The following is a 16,112-nucleotide window of genomic DNA, read 5'->3' as shown; positions in this document are numbered from 1 at the left end:
GGTGCTGTGCAGTGTATATATACAGGAGGAGTGGTACTGTGCAGTGTATATATACAGGAGGAGTGGTGCTGTGCAGTGTATATATACAGGAGGAGTGGTACTGTGCAGTGTATATATACAGGAGGAGCGGTACTGTGCAGTATATATACAGGAGGAGTGGTGCTGTGCAGTGTATATATACAGGAGGAGTGGTACTGTGCAGTGTATATATACAGGAGGAGGGGTACTGTGCAGTGTATATATACAGGAGGAGTGGTACTGTGCAGTGTATATATACAGGAGGAGTGGTACTGTGCAGTGGATATATACAGGAGGAGTGGTACTGTGCAGTGTTTATATACAGGAGGAGCGGTACTGTGCAGTGTATATATACAGGAGGAGTGGTACTGTGCAGTGTATATATACAGGAGGAGGGGTACTGTGCAGGGTATATATACAGGAGGGGTGGTGCTGTGCAGTGTATATATACAGGAGGAGCGGTGCTGTGCAGTGTATATATACAGGAGGAGTGGTACTGTGCAGTGTATATATATAGGAGGAGTGGTACTGTGCAGTGTATATATACAGGAGGAGTGGTGCTGTGCAGTGTATATATACAGGAGGAGTGGTACTGTGCAGTGTATATATACAGGAGGAGCGGTACTGTGCAGTATATATACAGGAGGAGTGGTGCTGTGCAGTGTATATATACAGGAGGGGGGTGCTGTGCAGTGTATATATACAGGAGGAGCGGTGCTGTGCAGTGTATATATACAGGAGGAGCGGTACTGTGCAGTGTATATATACAGGAGGAGTGGTACTGTGCAGTGTATATATACAGGAGGAGTGGTACTGTGCAGTGTATATATACAGGAGGAGTGGTACTGTGCAGTGTATATATACAGGAGGAGTGGTACTGTGCAGTGTATATATACAGGAGGAGTGGTACTGTGCAGTGTGCATATATACAGGAGGAGTGGTACTGTGCAGTGTCTATATACAGGCGGAGCGGTACTGTGCAGTGTATATATACAGGAGGAGTGGTACTGTGCAGTGTATATATACAGGAGGAGTGGTACTGTGCAGTGTATATATACAGGAGGAGTGGTACTGTGCAGTGTATATATACAGGAGGAGCGGTACTGTGCAGTGTATATACACAGGAGGAGGGGTACTGTGCAGTGTATATATACACAGGAGGAGCGGTACTGTGCAGGGTATATATACAAGAGGAGTGGTGCTGTGCAGTGTATATATACAGGAGGAGTGGTACTGTGCAGTGTATATATACAGGAGAAGGGGTACTGTGCAGTGCATATATACAGGAGGAGTGGTACTGTGTAGTGTATATATAGAGGAGGAGTGGTGCTGTGCAGTGTATATATACAGGAGAAGTGGTACTGTGCAGTGTATATATACAGGAGGAGTGGTACTGTGCAGTGTATATATAGAGGAGGAGTGGTGCTGTGCAGTGTATATATACGGGAGGAGTGGTACTGTGCAGTGTATATATACAGGAGGAGTGGTACTGTGCAGTGTATATATAGAGGAGGAGTGGTGCTGTGCAGTGTATATATACAGGAGGAGTGGTACTGTGCAGTGTATATATACAGGAGTAGTGGTACTGTGCAGTGTATATATACAGGAGGAGGGGTACTGTGCAGGGTATATATACAGGAGGGGTGGTGCTGTGCAGTGTATATATACAGGAGGAGCGGTGCTGTGCAGTGTATATATACAGGAGGAGTGGTACTGTGCAGTGTATATATACAGGAGGAGTGGTACTGTACAGTGTATATATACAGGAGGAGTGGTGCTGTGCAGTGTATATATACAGGAGGGGGGTGCTGTGCAGTGTATATATACAGGAGGAGCGGTGCTGTGCAGTGTATATATACAGGAGGAGCGGTACTGTGCAGTGTATATATACAGGAGGAGTGGTACTGTGCAGTGTATATATACAGGAGGAGTGGTACTGTGCAGTGTATATATACAGGAGGAGTGGTACTGTGCAGTGTATATATACAGGAGGAGTGGTACTGTGCAGTGTATATATACAGGAGGAGTGGTACTGTGCAGTGTGTATATATACAGGAGGAGTGGTACTGTGCAGTGTATATATACAGGAGGAGTGGTACTGTGCAGTGTGTATATATACAGGAGGAGCGGTGCTGTGCAGTGTATATATACAGGAGGAGCGGTACTGTGCAGTGTCTATATACAGGCGGAGCGGTACTGTGCAGTGTATATATACAGGAGGAGTGGTACTGTGCAGTGTATATATACAGGAGGAGTGGTACTGTGCAGTGTATATATACAGGAGGAGTGGTACTGTGCAGTGTATATATACAGGAGGAGCGGTACTGTGCAGTGTATATATACACAGGAGGAGGGGTACTGTGCAGTGTATATATACACAGGAGGAGCGGTACTGTGCAGGGTATATATACAAGAGGAGTGGTGCTGTGCAGTGTATATATACAGGAGGAGTGGTACTGTGCAGTGTATATATACAGGAGAAGGGGTACTGTGCAGTGCATATATACAGGAGGAGTGGTACTGTGCAGTGTATATATACAGGAGAAGGGGTACTGTGCAGTGCATATATACAGGAGGAGTGGTACTGTGCAGTGTATATATAGAGGAGGAGTGGTGCTGTGCAGTATATATACAGGAGGAGTGGTACTGTGCAGTGTATATATACAGGAGGAGTGGTACTGTGCAGTGTATATATAGAGGAGGAGTGGTGCTGTGCAGTGTATATATACAGGAGGAGTGGTACTGTGCAGTGTATATATACAGGAGGAGTGGTACTGTGCAGTGTATATATAGAGGAGGAGTGGTGCTGTGCAGTGTATATATACAGGAGGAGTGGTACTGTGCAGTGTATATATACAGGAGGAGTGGTACTGTGCAGTGTATATATATACAGGAGGAGTGGTACTGTGCAGGGTATATATACAGGAGGAGTGGTACTGTGCAGTGTATATATACAGGAGGAGTGGTACTGTGCAGTGTATATATACAGGAGGAGTGGTACTGTGCAGTGTATATATACAGGAGGAGTGGTACTGTGCAGTGTATATATACAGGAGGAGTGGTGCTGTGCAGTGTATATATACAGGAGGAGCGGTACTGTGCAGTGTATATATACAGGAGGGGTGGTGCTGTGCAGTGTATATATATAGGAGGAGCGGTACTGTGCAGTGTATATATACACAGGAGGAGGGGTACTGTGCAGTGTATATATACAGGAGGAGCGGTGCTGTGCAGTGTATATATACAGGAGGAGCGGTGCTGTGCAGTGTATATATACAGGAGGAGCGGTACTGTGCAGTGTATATATACAGGAGGAGGGGTACTGTGCAGTGTATATATACACAGGAGGAGGGGTACTGTGCAGTGTATATATACAGGAGGAGCGGTGCTGTGCAGTGTATATATACAGGAGGAGCGGTACTGTGCAGTGTATATATATACAGGAGGAGTGGTACTGTGCAGTGTATATATACAGGAGGAGTGGTACTGTGCAGTGTATATATACAGGAGGAGTGGTACTGTGCAGTGTATATATACAGGAGGAGGGGTACTGTGCAGTGTATATATACACAGGAGGAGGGGTACTGTGCAGTGTATATATACACAGGAGGAGCGGTACTGTGCAGGGTATATATACAGGAGGAGTGGTGCTGTGCAGTGTATATATACAGGAGGAGTGGTACTGTGCAGTGTATATATACAGGAGGAGTGGTACTGTGCTGTGTATATATACAGGAGGAGTGGTACTGTGCAGTGTATATATATATACAGGAGGAGCGATGCTGTGCAGTGTATATATACAGGAGGAGCGGTACTGTGCAGTGTATATATACAGGAGGAGGGGTACTGTGCAGTGTATATATACACGGGAGGAGGGGTACTGTGCAGTGTATATATGCAGGAGGAGCGGTGCTGTGCAGTGTATATATACAGGAGGAGCGGTGCTGTGCAGTGTATATATACAGGAGGAGCGGTACTGTGCAGTGTATATATACAGGAGGAGTGGTACTGTGCAGTGTATATATACAGGAGGAGTGGTACTGTGCAGTGTATATATACAGGAGGAGTGGTACTGTGCAGTGTATATATACAGGAGGAGGGGTACTGTGCAGTGTATATATACAGGAGGAGGGGTACTGTGCAGTGTATATATACACAGGAGGAGGGGTACTGTGCAGTGTATATATACACAGGAGGAGCGGTACTGTGCAGGGTATATATACAGGAGGAGTGGTGCTGTGCAGTGTATATATACAGGAGGAGTGGTACTGTGCAGTGTATATATACAGGAGGAGTGGTACTGTGCAGTGTATATATACAGGAGGAGTGGTGCTGTGCAGTGTATATATACAGGAGGAGTGGTACTGTGAAGGGTATATATACAGGAGGAGTGGTACTGTGCAGTGTATATATACAGGAGGAGTGGTGCTGTGCAGTGTATATATATACAGGAGGAGTGGTACTGTGCAGTGTATATATACAGGAGGAGTGGTGCTGTGCAGTGTATATATACAGGAGGAGTGGTACTGTGCAGTGTATATATACAGGAGTAGTGGTACTGTGCAGTGTATATATACAGGAGGAGTGGTGCTGTGCAGTGTATATATACAGGAGGAGTGGTACTGTGCAGTGTATATATACAGGAGGAGTGGTACTGTGCAGTGTATATATACAGGAGGAGTGGTACTGTGCAGTGTATATATACAGGAGGAGTGGTGGTGTGCAGTGTATATATACAGGAGGAGCGGTACTGTGCAGTGTATATATACAGGAGGGGTGGTGCTGTGCAGTGTATATATATAGGAGGAGCGGTACTGTGCAGTGTATATATACACAGGAGGAGGGGTACTGTGCAGTGTATATATACAGGAGGAGCGGTGCTGTGCAGTGTATATATACAGGAGGAGCGGTGCTGTGCAGTGTATATATACAGGAGGAGCGGTACTGTGCAGTGTATATATACAGGAGGAGGGGTACTGTGCAGTGTATATATACACAGGAGGAGGGGTACTGTGCAGTGTATATATACAGGAGGAGCGGTGCTGTGCAGTGTATATATACAGGAGGAGCGGTGCTGTGCAGTGTATATATATACAGGAGGAGCGGTACTGTGCAGTGTATATATACAGGAGGAGTGGTACTGTGCAGTGTATATATACAGGAGGAGTGGTACTGTGCAGTGTATATATACAGGAGGAGTGGTACTGTGCAGTGTATATATACAGGAGGAGTGGTACTGTGCAGTGTATATATACAGGAGGAGGGGTACTGTGCAGTGTATATATACACAGGAGGAGGGGTACTGTGCAGTGTATATATACACAGGAGGAGCGGTACTGTGCAGGGTATATATACAGGAGGAGTGGTGCTGTGCAGTGTATATATACAGGAGGAGTGGTACTGTGCAGTGTATATATACAGGAGGAGGGGTACTGTGCAGTGTATATATATACAGGAGGAGCGGTGCTGTGCAGTGTATATATACAGGAGGAGCGGTACTGTGCAGTGTATATATACAGGAGGAGGGGTACTGTGCAGTGTATATATACACAGGAGGAGGGGTACTGTGCAGTGTATATATGCAGGAGGAGCGGTGCTGTGCAGTGTATATATACAGGAGGAGCGGTGCTGTGCAGGGTATATATACAGGAGGAGCGGTACTGTGCAGTGTATATATACAGGAGGAGTGGTACTGTGCAGTGTATATATACAGGAGGAGTGGTACTGTGCAGTGTATATATACAGGAGGAGTGGTACTGTGCAGTGTATATATACAGGAGGAGGGGTACTGTGCAGTGTATATATACAGGAGGAGGGGTACTGTGCAGTGTATATATACACAGGAGGAGGGGTACTGTGCAGTGTATATATACAGGAGGAGTGGTACTGTGCAGGGTATATATACAGGAGGAGTGGTGCTGTGCAGTGTATATATACAGGAGGAGTGGTACTGTGCAGTGTATATATACAGGAGGAGGGGTACTGTGCAGTGTATATATACAGGAGGAGTGGTACTGTGCAGTGCATATATACAGGAGGAGGGGTACTGTGCAGTGTATATATACAGGAGGAGTGGTGCTGTGCAGTGTATATATACAGGAGGAGTGGTACTGTGCAGGGTATATATACAGGAGGAGTGGTACTGTGCAGTGTATATATACAGGAGGAGTGGTGCTGTGCAGTGTATATATACAGGAGGAGTGGTACTGTGCAGTGTATATATACAGGAGTAGTGGTACTGTGCAGTGTATATATACAGGAGGAGTGGTGCTGTGCAGTGTATATATACAGGAGGAGTGGTACTGTGCAGTGTATATATACAGGAGGAGTGGTACTGTGCAGTGTATATATACAGGAGGAGTGGTACTGTGCAGTGTATATATACAGGAGGGGTGGTACTGTGCAATGTATATATACAGGAGGCAGGAGGAGTGGTGCTGTGCAGTGTATATATATACAGGAGGAGCGGTGCTGTGCAGTGTATATATACAGGAGGAGCGGTACTGTGCAGTGTATATATACAGGAGGAGGGGTACTGTGCAGTGTATATATACACAGGAGGAGGGGTACTGTGCAGTGTATATATGCAGGAGGAGCGGTGCTGTGCAGTGTATATATACAGGAGGAGCGGTACTGTGCAGTGTATATATACAGGAGGAGTGGTACTGTGCAGTGTATATATACAGGAGGAGTGGTACTGTGCAGTGTATATATACAGGAGGAGTGGTACTGTGCAGTGTATATATACAGGAGGAGGGGTACTGTGCAGTGTATATATACAGGAGGAGGGGTACTGTGCCGTGTATATATACACAGGAGGAGGGGTACTGTGCAGTGTATATATACACAGGAGGAGGGGTACTGTGCAGTGTATATATACAGGAGGAGTGGTACTGTGCAGGGTATATATACAGGAGGAGTGGTGCTGTGCAGTGTATATATACAGGAGGAGTGGTACTGTGCAGTGTATATATACAGGAGGAGGGGTACTGTGCAGTGTATATATACAGGAGGAGTGGTACTGTGCAGTGTATATATACAGGAGGAGGGGTACTGTGCAGTGTATATATACAGGAGGAGTGGTGCTGTGCAGTGTATATATACAGGAGGAGTGGTACTGTGCAGGGTATATATACAGGAGGAGTGGTACTGTGCAGTGTATATATACAGGAGGAGTGGTACTGTGCAGTGTATATATACAGGAGGAGTGGTGCTGTGCAGTGTATATATACAGGAGGAGTGGTACTGTGCAGTGTATATATACAGGAGGAGTGGTGCTGTGCAGTGTATATATACAGGAGGAGTGGTACTGTGCAGTGTATATATACAGGAGGAGTGGTACTGTGCAGTGTATATATACAGGAGGAGTGGTACTGTGCAGTGTATATATACAGGAGGGGTGGTACTGTGCAATGTATATATACAGGAGGAATGGTGCTGTGTAGTGTATATATACAGGAGGAGCGGTACTGTGCAGTGTATACAGGAGTGGTACTGTGCAGTGTATATATACTGTATATAGGAGGAGTGGTGCTGTGCAGTGTATATATACAGGAGGAGTGGTACTGTGCAGGGTATATATACAGGAGGAGCGGCACTGTGCAGTGTATATATACAGGAGGAGTGGTGCTGTGCAGTATATATATATACAGGAGGAGTGGTACTGTGCAGTGTATATATACAGGAGGAGTGGTGCTGTGCAGTCTATATATACAGGAGGAGTGGTACTGTGCAGTGTATATATACAGGAGTAGTGGTACTGTGCAGTGTATATATACAGGAGGAGTGGTGCTGTGCAGTGTATATATACAGGAGGAGTGGTACTGTGCAGTGTATATCTACAGGAGGAGTGGTACTGTGCAGTGTATATATACAGGAGGAGTGGTACTGTGCAGTGTATATATACAGGAGGGGTGGTACTGTGCAATGTATATATACAGGAGGAGTGGTGCTGTGCAGTGTATATATACAGGAGGAGTGGTGCTGTGCAGTGTATATATACAGGAGGAGTGGTACTGTGCAGTGTATATATACAGGAGGAGTGGTGCTGTGCAATGTATATATACAGGAGTAGTGGTACTGTGCAGTGTATATATACAGGAGGAGTGGTGCTGTGCAATGTATATATACAGGAGTAGTGGTACTGTGCAGTGTATATATACAGGAGGAGTGGTACTGTGCAATGTATATATACAGGAGGAGTGGTGCTGTGCAGTGTATATATACAGGAGGAGTGGTACTGTGCAGTGTATATATACAGGAGTAGTGGTACTGTGCAGTGTATATATACAGGAGGAGTGGTGCTGTGCAATGTATATATACAGGAGTAGTGGTACTGTGCAGTGTATATATACAGGAGGAGTGGTACTGTGCAATGTATATATACAGGAGGAGTGGTGCTGTGCAGTGTATATATACAGGAGGAGTGGTACTGTGCAGTGTATATATACATGAGTAGTGGTACTGTGCAGTGTATATATACAGGAGGAGTGGTACTGTGCAGTGTATATATACAGGAGGGGTGGTACTGTGCAATGTATATATACAGGAGGAGTGGTACTGTGCAGTGTATATATACAGGAGGAGTGGTGCTGTGCAGTGTATATATACAGGAGGAGTGGTACTGTGCAGTGTATATATACAGGAGGAGTGGTGCTGTGCAGTGTATATATACAGGAGGAGTGGTACTGTGCAGTGTATATATACAGGAGTAGTGGTACTGTGCAGTGTATATATACAGGAGGAGTGGTGCTGTGCAGTGTATATATACAGGAGGAGCGGTACTGTGCAGTGTATATATACAGGAGGAGGGGTACTGTGCAGTGTATATATACACAGGAGGAGGGGTACTGTGCAGTGTATATATACACAGGAGGAGGGGTACTGTGCAGTGTATATATACAGGAGGAGTGGTACTGTGCAGGGTATATATACAGGAGGAGTGGTGCTGTGCAGTGTATATATACAGGAGGAGTGGTACTGTGCAGTGTATATATACAGGAGGAGGGGTACTGTGCAGTGTATATATACAGGAGGAGTGGTACTGTGCAGTGTATATATACAGGAGGAGGGGTACTGTGCAGTGTATATATACAGGAGGAGTGGTGCTGTGCAGTGTATATATACAGGAGGAGTGGTACTGTGCAGGGTATATATACAGGAGGAGTGGTACTGTGCAGTGTATATATACAGGAGGAGTGGTGCTGTGCAGTGTATATATACAGGAGGAGTGGTACTGTGCAGTGTATATACAGGAGTAGTGGTACTGTGCAGTGTATATATACAGGAGGAGTGGTGCTGTGCAGTGTATATATACAGGAGGAGTGGTACTGTGCAGTGTATATATACAGGAGGAGTGGTACTGTGCAGTGTATATATACAGGAGGAGTGGTACTGTGCAGTGTATATATACAGGAGGGGTGGTACTGTGCAGTGTATATATACAGGAGGAGTGGTGCTGTGCAGTGTATATATACAGGAGGAGTGGTACTGTGCAGTGTATATATACAGGAGGAGTGGTACTGTGCAGTGTATATATACAGGAGGAGTGGTGCTGTGCAGTGTATATATACAGGAGGAGCGGTACTGTGCAGTGTATATATACAGGAGGAGTGGTACTGTGCAGTGTATATATACAGGAGGAGTGGTGCTGTGCAGTGTATATATACAGGAGGAGTGGTACTGTGCAGTGTATATATACAGGAGGAGTGGTACTGTGCAGTGTATATATACAGGAGGAGTGGTACTGTGCAGTGTATATATACAGGAGGAGTGGTACTGTGCAGTGTATATATACAGGAGGAGTGGTGCTGTGCAGTGTATATATACAGGAGGAGTGGTACTGTGCAGTGTATATATACAGGAGGAGTGGTACTGTGCAGTGTATATATACAGGAGGAGTGGTGCTGTGCAGTGTATATATACAGGAGGAGCGGTACTGTGCAGTGTATACAGGAGTGGTACTGTGCAGTGTATATATACTGTATATAGGAGGAGTGGTGCTGTGCAGTGTATATATACAGGAGGAGTGGTACTGTGCAGGGTATATATACAGGAGGAGCGGCACTGTGCAGTGTATATATACAGGAGGAGTGGTGCTGTGCAGTGTATATATATACAGGAGGAGTGGTACTGTGCAGTGTATATATACAGGAGGAGTGGTGCTGTGCAGTCTATATATACAGGAGGAGTGGTACTGTGCAGTGTATATATACAGGAGTAGTGGTACTGTGCAGTGTATATATACAGGAGGAGTGGTGCTGTGCAGTGTATATATACAGGAGGAGTGGTACTGTGCAGTGTATATCTACAGGAGGAGTGGTACTGTGCAGTGTATATATACAGGAGGAGTGGTACTGTGCAGTGTATATATACAGGAGGGGTGGTACTGTGCAATGTATATATACAGGAGGAGTGGTGCTGTGCAGTGTATATATACAGGAGGAGTGGTGCTGTGCAGTGTATATATACAGGAGGTGTGATGTACAATGTCTGTGAGGTATGGGGTTTTGTCTACAAAATATGATGTTTTCTGTTGTAACTTTCCAGAAAGATCCGGCACATATGACTATCCAGGCTGCTAGCTCTGCAGCTTCACCCCTCCTCCCTTCACACACACACAGAGCAGTGCCACCCCCCTCCTCTACAGCCTGTGTTCGCACTAGTAATAGGAGACCCCCTGCTGTTACAACCATTTGTTTCCTCTCCACAGCTGAGAGAAAAAAGTGCGGGATGGTTCTTTGTTTGAAACAAAGAGGTTTGAATAAAACTATAAGAGCCTGCCCTGCGAAAACCGTACCAAGCAGAAATATAAAAATCATATTTCTGCGATCCGAGCAGACCCAGCTTCGCTGTGGTGCCTGTTGCAAAACTCTCGGATGTCCAGAACCTGAGATATGATTTGCGCCCAAATGGACGGTCATATCGCATAGATGTTTGATGTTTTCTTGATGGGCTCATTACGCTGGGAAACATGATACCACTGATGAGTCCATACCAGCTTCTCCCATAAAGTTATAGCTAATCTAAGTTTTGTAGCCAAAACATAACTTGGATAAGAGAGGTGGGATCAACCCAGAATGCACCTCTCTGTGATGTCACATAGGAAAGTCTATAAGGCATTTCCTGGGCAAACCAGCTCAGAACAGCTGCAGAGTCGGTGCTGACAAGAACTCCAGATGAATGGAGACGTGTGGCTCCTCCCCCCTTAAAGCCGCATGGTCTGCCTAAGGAACAATATGGAACTGTGAGTGTAATCTCTTTGTTTTCTCCACTTTTATTTTATACCTGTACTGTACATATTTTATGTCTCAATTTTATAGCAACTTTTATCTGTAATCACTGTCCTCTTTCGGAAAATAAATGAAATTATTTAGATCTGTCTCCATGCTCTAAGAATCGAACTATACGCCTTTGATAGATAATCGCTACTAATTCAAGGGGTTTGCCACGGACCCTCTTAATTTAACACTGTGAATTAAGTAACCGTGACTGGTGGCAGCGCGTTGTGTACGGCTATTACGGCTTGCTGGCAGTCTAGAAGGGGCTTCAGCCACAGCATTGATAATTCCCTTACTGCAGAAGCCTAATTGCCGGTTCACAACAGGCAGCCCGTCCGGCGACTAATTATCCTAGGTGCAGTTCCCTGACTGACCTGAGGGTAAGGGGGGCGCCGGAGAGCTGCGAGTTCCAAAGTGGAACTGAGAAAGTGGGATATACATAAATCCCCACAGTACTTGGAAGATTGATAGCAGTGGTGGGGCATCCAAATTAAACTCCCCCTGCGGCAAATTGTAGAGCGAGATTAGCTTGCTGGATATTTTTGTCACATGGTGCCAGTGGTGGGATAACTAAGATAAGCCCCACTGCGCCTGTGATAGCCGTGTGCCGGCATTGTGTCACGTCCCTCCGTCCGCTGATACACCGGTGTCAGTGGTGGGATCGTGACATAGTGGTGACACAGGGTCCGCTGTCCGTCGCGTTTTGGTGGCAGCGGGACCCCCGTTAGTCGTCGCCCGTAAGTGGACGAACGGCCGTGGGCTGTTCGTCACATATTGGTGGCAGAGCGGTGGGATCATCCTAGAGCATTAGTGATTTGGTTTGAGCAATCATTCCTCTCACTAAAGACCTGCACGGTTCCTGCGGGAATCCTGCATCATAGGTTTTGGAGAACAGACTCAGTGGTTACTAGTCCTGAGACATTAGTGTGTACTTGCAAGTATCCCCCTCCCGTTTCTTCGTTTTTCTTTTTCTATCTTTTATTTGGCAACCATGGCGGCGATGACAGTGGAGTGGTATCAGAAGCAGAGAAAGGACACCCTTGCTGGGTTATGCACGTACCGAGGCATAGACGCCGCAGGAGGAACCAAAGATCAAATGATCGCGGCTCTAGTGCAGCTGGACAACGACCAGAATCCAGCGAGCGCAGAAGTTGGCCCAAGTTGCCATGGGGCTGCAGCAGAGGCTCCACTCCTGAGCGCTGGCCCCACATTCAACCAGAACGGGGTGGACCCCTATCTGCAAATGGCCTTGGACGAACTCCCCGCCGAAGACAGGGATGGGCGGGTGAGGCTGATCCAGCAATATCGGCAGGAGGCCCAAGCCGAACGTGAGCGCCAAGCTGAAGCTCAGAGGGCCCATGAGCTGGAGATGCTCCAGCGGGGGTGGAATGCCCCCACAGCCCGAAGCCGTGAGCCCAGCAGCGTCCAGACTTCTAAACCCCGGCCAGAGCATTTTCCCGTGATGGAAAAGGACGGGGACTTGGACACATTTCTGCGAGCCTTTGAGAAAGCCTGCAGACAGTACCAGCTGCCTAGAGACCAATGGGCAAGGTACTTGACCCCAGGGCTAAAAGGCAAAGCCCTGGAGGCATTTGCTTCTCTTCCGCCAGAAGCCGATGATGACTATGACGCCATAAAGCAGGCGCTGATCGCCAAATACCGGCTGACACCTGAGGTATACCGAAAGAAGTTCCGACACCTCCAACGTGGCCCACACGATAGCTACAGTGATGTGGTGCAAGGACTCAGGACCCACTTTGACCAGTGGATCCATGGACTGTCCGTTGAAACCTTTGAGCAGCTACGGGACCTGATGATCAAAGACCAGTTCCTGCATCTCTGCCCAGCTGAGGTCCGACAGTTCATCCTGGACCGCGAACCAACGAACGCGGACAAAGCGGCGCAGATCGCCGACAACCACGAGGCCAACCGGAAGCCCGAGACGCGGAGGCCAGTCGCCACCAGCTGGAAAGGGGGTAAGCCAGCAACCAACCCCAATGCCCCAGCTAGCCGTCCCTCCGGAGGCCCTGTCCCTGTTGCCAACAACAGGCCGGCTACTGACAGTCGCCTGTGTCACCACTGCCAGCGGCCTGGTCACTTCTTTTACACCTGTCCGAACAGGCCGAAGAACCCCCCAGCCAAGGCCCCCGGGCCCAATGCCTCTGTTCTTTTGGTGGGAGGTGTGGTTGGGAGGGCTGACGACAACGTTCAACCTGTTCAGGTGGGGGCCCGTCTTGCTACAGGCCTCAAGGACACCGGGGCTGAACGAACCCTCATCCGTCCTGGACTGGCGGCCCCTGAAGAGTTTGTTGAGGGGAAAACCCTGACTGTCACCGGGATTGGAGGCACCCGTTGTCCCTTGCCAGTGGCACGAGTTTTTCTTGACTGGGGTGCCGGGAGCGGGTTGAGGGAGGTGGGAGTGTCTGAAAATTTGCCCACTGATGTTTTATTGGGGACGGACTTGGGGAGGATGGTTGCATACTATGTCCCTGACACCCTTCCCCAAACTGATAATAAGGGTAACGTTAACCCTGATGATGTTGATGATGGGAAACTGAATGTGTTACCTGCTAATGCCTTGATGAGTAATGATGCAACTAACAACCATTCTTTCCCCAGGTACGATGCTGATGCTGATGTGAATGTACCAAAGCAAACTGATAACCATTCTTTTCCTAGGAATGTTGATGTATCTGTGCCGACTGAACCAGTTAACCCTTTCTTTGAAGCGGTAGATGTGTCCACAGGTACCGAAGTGCTCAGCCCCGTCACTCTGCGGAGTGAGACGGCTGAGGAACCCCTGGCAGGAGTAAGCAACGGTGCTCAAGGAAATGGGGAGGTGCATGGGGACCATGAGGAAGGTAATGCCATGCAGCTGACCAGTGCCACCGAGGAAGGTAACTGGCCCATAAGTAGCACTGCTCCTGAAGTGTTGGGGGTGGATGGGGAGGTAGAGCCCAGGGCAGCACCAGCTGGTGGGTCTGCAGAAATCCCCAGGGAGACAGCATACATAGCAGCTGTCACACGCAGTCAGAGTGCCCAGATCGCAGGTAACGCACTGTCTTCTGGACCCTCTGCTGCTACAGGAGAGACTGAACCAGAGGTGAACCCAGAGCCGGTTCCAGAGGGTCCCAGTAAAGAGGGGACCCTGACGTCACTTCTGGCAGCCTCCAGCATGGAGTTCCAGGCTGCTCTGCACTCAGATGCCAGCCTGGAGAAATTGAGAGGTCTCGCCGAGACGCCCACCTCCAAGTCTGATAAGGAGAGGGTGTTCTGGGAACGAGGAAGGTTGTACCGGGAGACAGTACCCGGAGATCCTAAAAAGGAGTGGTTGAGGGAAAGACAGCTGGTCGTCCCCTATCAGTTCAGAACTGAGTTGTTGCGGATTGCCCATGAGATTCCACTCGCTGGACACTTGGGGATCAGCAAAACAAAGGCACGGCTGTCTCAACACTTCTATTGGCCCAAGATGGGGACAGATGTAACACACTACTGCCGCTCCTGTGCCACCTGTCAAAAAGTGGGTAAGGCGGGGCCTGCTCCTAAGGCTCCCCTTATTCCTTTGCCGGTGATAGAGGAGCCTTTCCAGAGAATCGCGGTGGACCTTGTAGGACCGCTGTCCGTCCCCAGCAGCTCCGGAAAGCGATACATTCTCACCGTGGTAGACTACGCTACCCGGTACCCACAGGCAGTAGCTCTGTCTTCAACCAGGGCAGATAAGGTGGCTGACGCACTGGTGACCATCTTTTCAAGGGTAGGATTTCCCAGGGAGATGCTTACCGATCAAGGGCCCCAATTCATGTCTCGCCTAATGGAGGCTCTCTGTGAGAAAATGCAGGTGACGCACCTGGTATCGAGTCCGTATCACCCACAGACTAATGGTTTGTGTGAACGCTTCAACGGTACCCTCAAACAGATGCTCCGCATACTGGTTGAGACCCAAGGGCGCGACTGGGAGCGGTACCTCCCACACCTGCTGTTCGCTTACAGAGAAGTTCCGCAGGCTTCGACCGGGTTCTCCCCCTTCGAGCTCCTGTATGGCAGGCGAGTCTGGGGACCCCTTGGGTTGATAAGAGAATCCTGGGAAGATGAGCCAAACCCCACAGAAGTGTCCATCGTGGATTATGTCATGCGCTTCCGTGACAAGATGCAGACCTTGACGCAGTTGGTGCATGACAACATGACGCAGGCTCAGGCTGACCAGAAGCGCTGGTACGACCAGAACGCCCGGGAGCGGACCTACCAGGTGGGTCAAAAGGTGTGGGTGTTGGTCCCGGTACCAACGGATAAGCTTCAGGCAGCCTGGGAAGGCCCATACGTCGTCCACCAACAGCTCAACCCGGTCACCTACGTGGTCACGCTTGACCATGCTCGGGGTAGGCGCAAGGCCTTTCACGTCAACATGCTGAAGGCGCACTACGAACGTGAAGCTTGCGTCCTACCGGTCTGCAATCTGCCAGAGGATGGGGAGGAAGATTCCCTCCTGGACATGCTGGCCCAGGCCAAGGCCAATGGGTCCATTGAGGACATGGAGATAAGTGGTTCGCTCACCGTGTCCCAGCGGTTGCAGTTGATGGCCACCCTGGAACTCTTCCGGCCCGTGTTCACCAACCGTCCTGGGAGGACGGAGTTAGCGGTTCATGAGGTGGACACCGGGAATCATGCCCCATTACGGCGAACACCTTATCGGATCTCTGAAACGGTGCAACAAGTCATGCGCCAAGAGATCGATGAGATGTTAAGGCTGGGGGTGATTCGACGGTCAAAAGGTGCGTGGGCTTCACCTGTAGTCCTCGTGCCTAAAAAGGATCGAAC

Source organism: Dendrobates tinctorius, unplaced genomic scaffold (genome assembly GCF_039654945.1).
Source record: "Dendrobates tinctorius isolate UK_male_01 unplaced genomic scaffold, ASM3965494v1 ptg000182l, whole genome shotgun sequence".
NCBI lineage: Eukaryota > Metazoa > Chordata > Amphibia > Anura > Dendrobatidae > Dendrobates > Dendrobates tinctorius.
Note: the sequence above shows the minus strand (reverse complement) of the source record.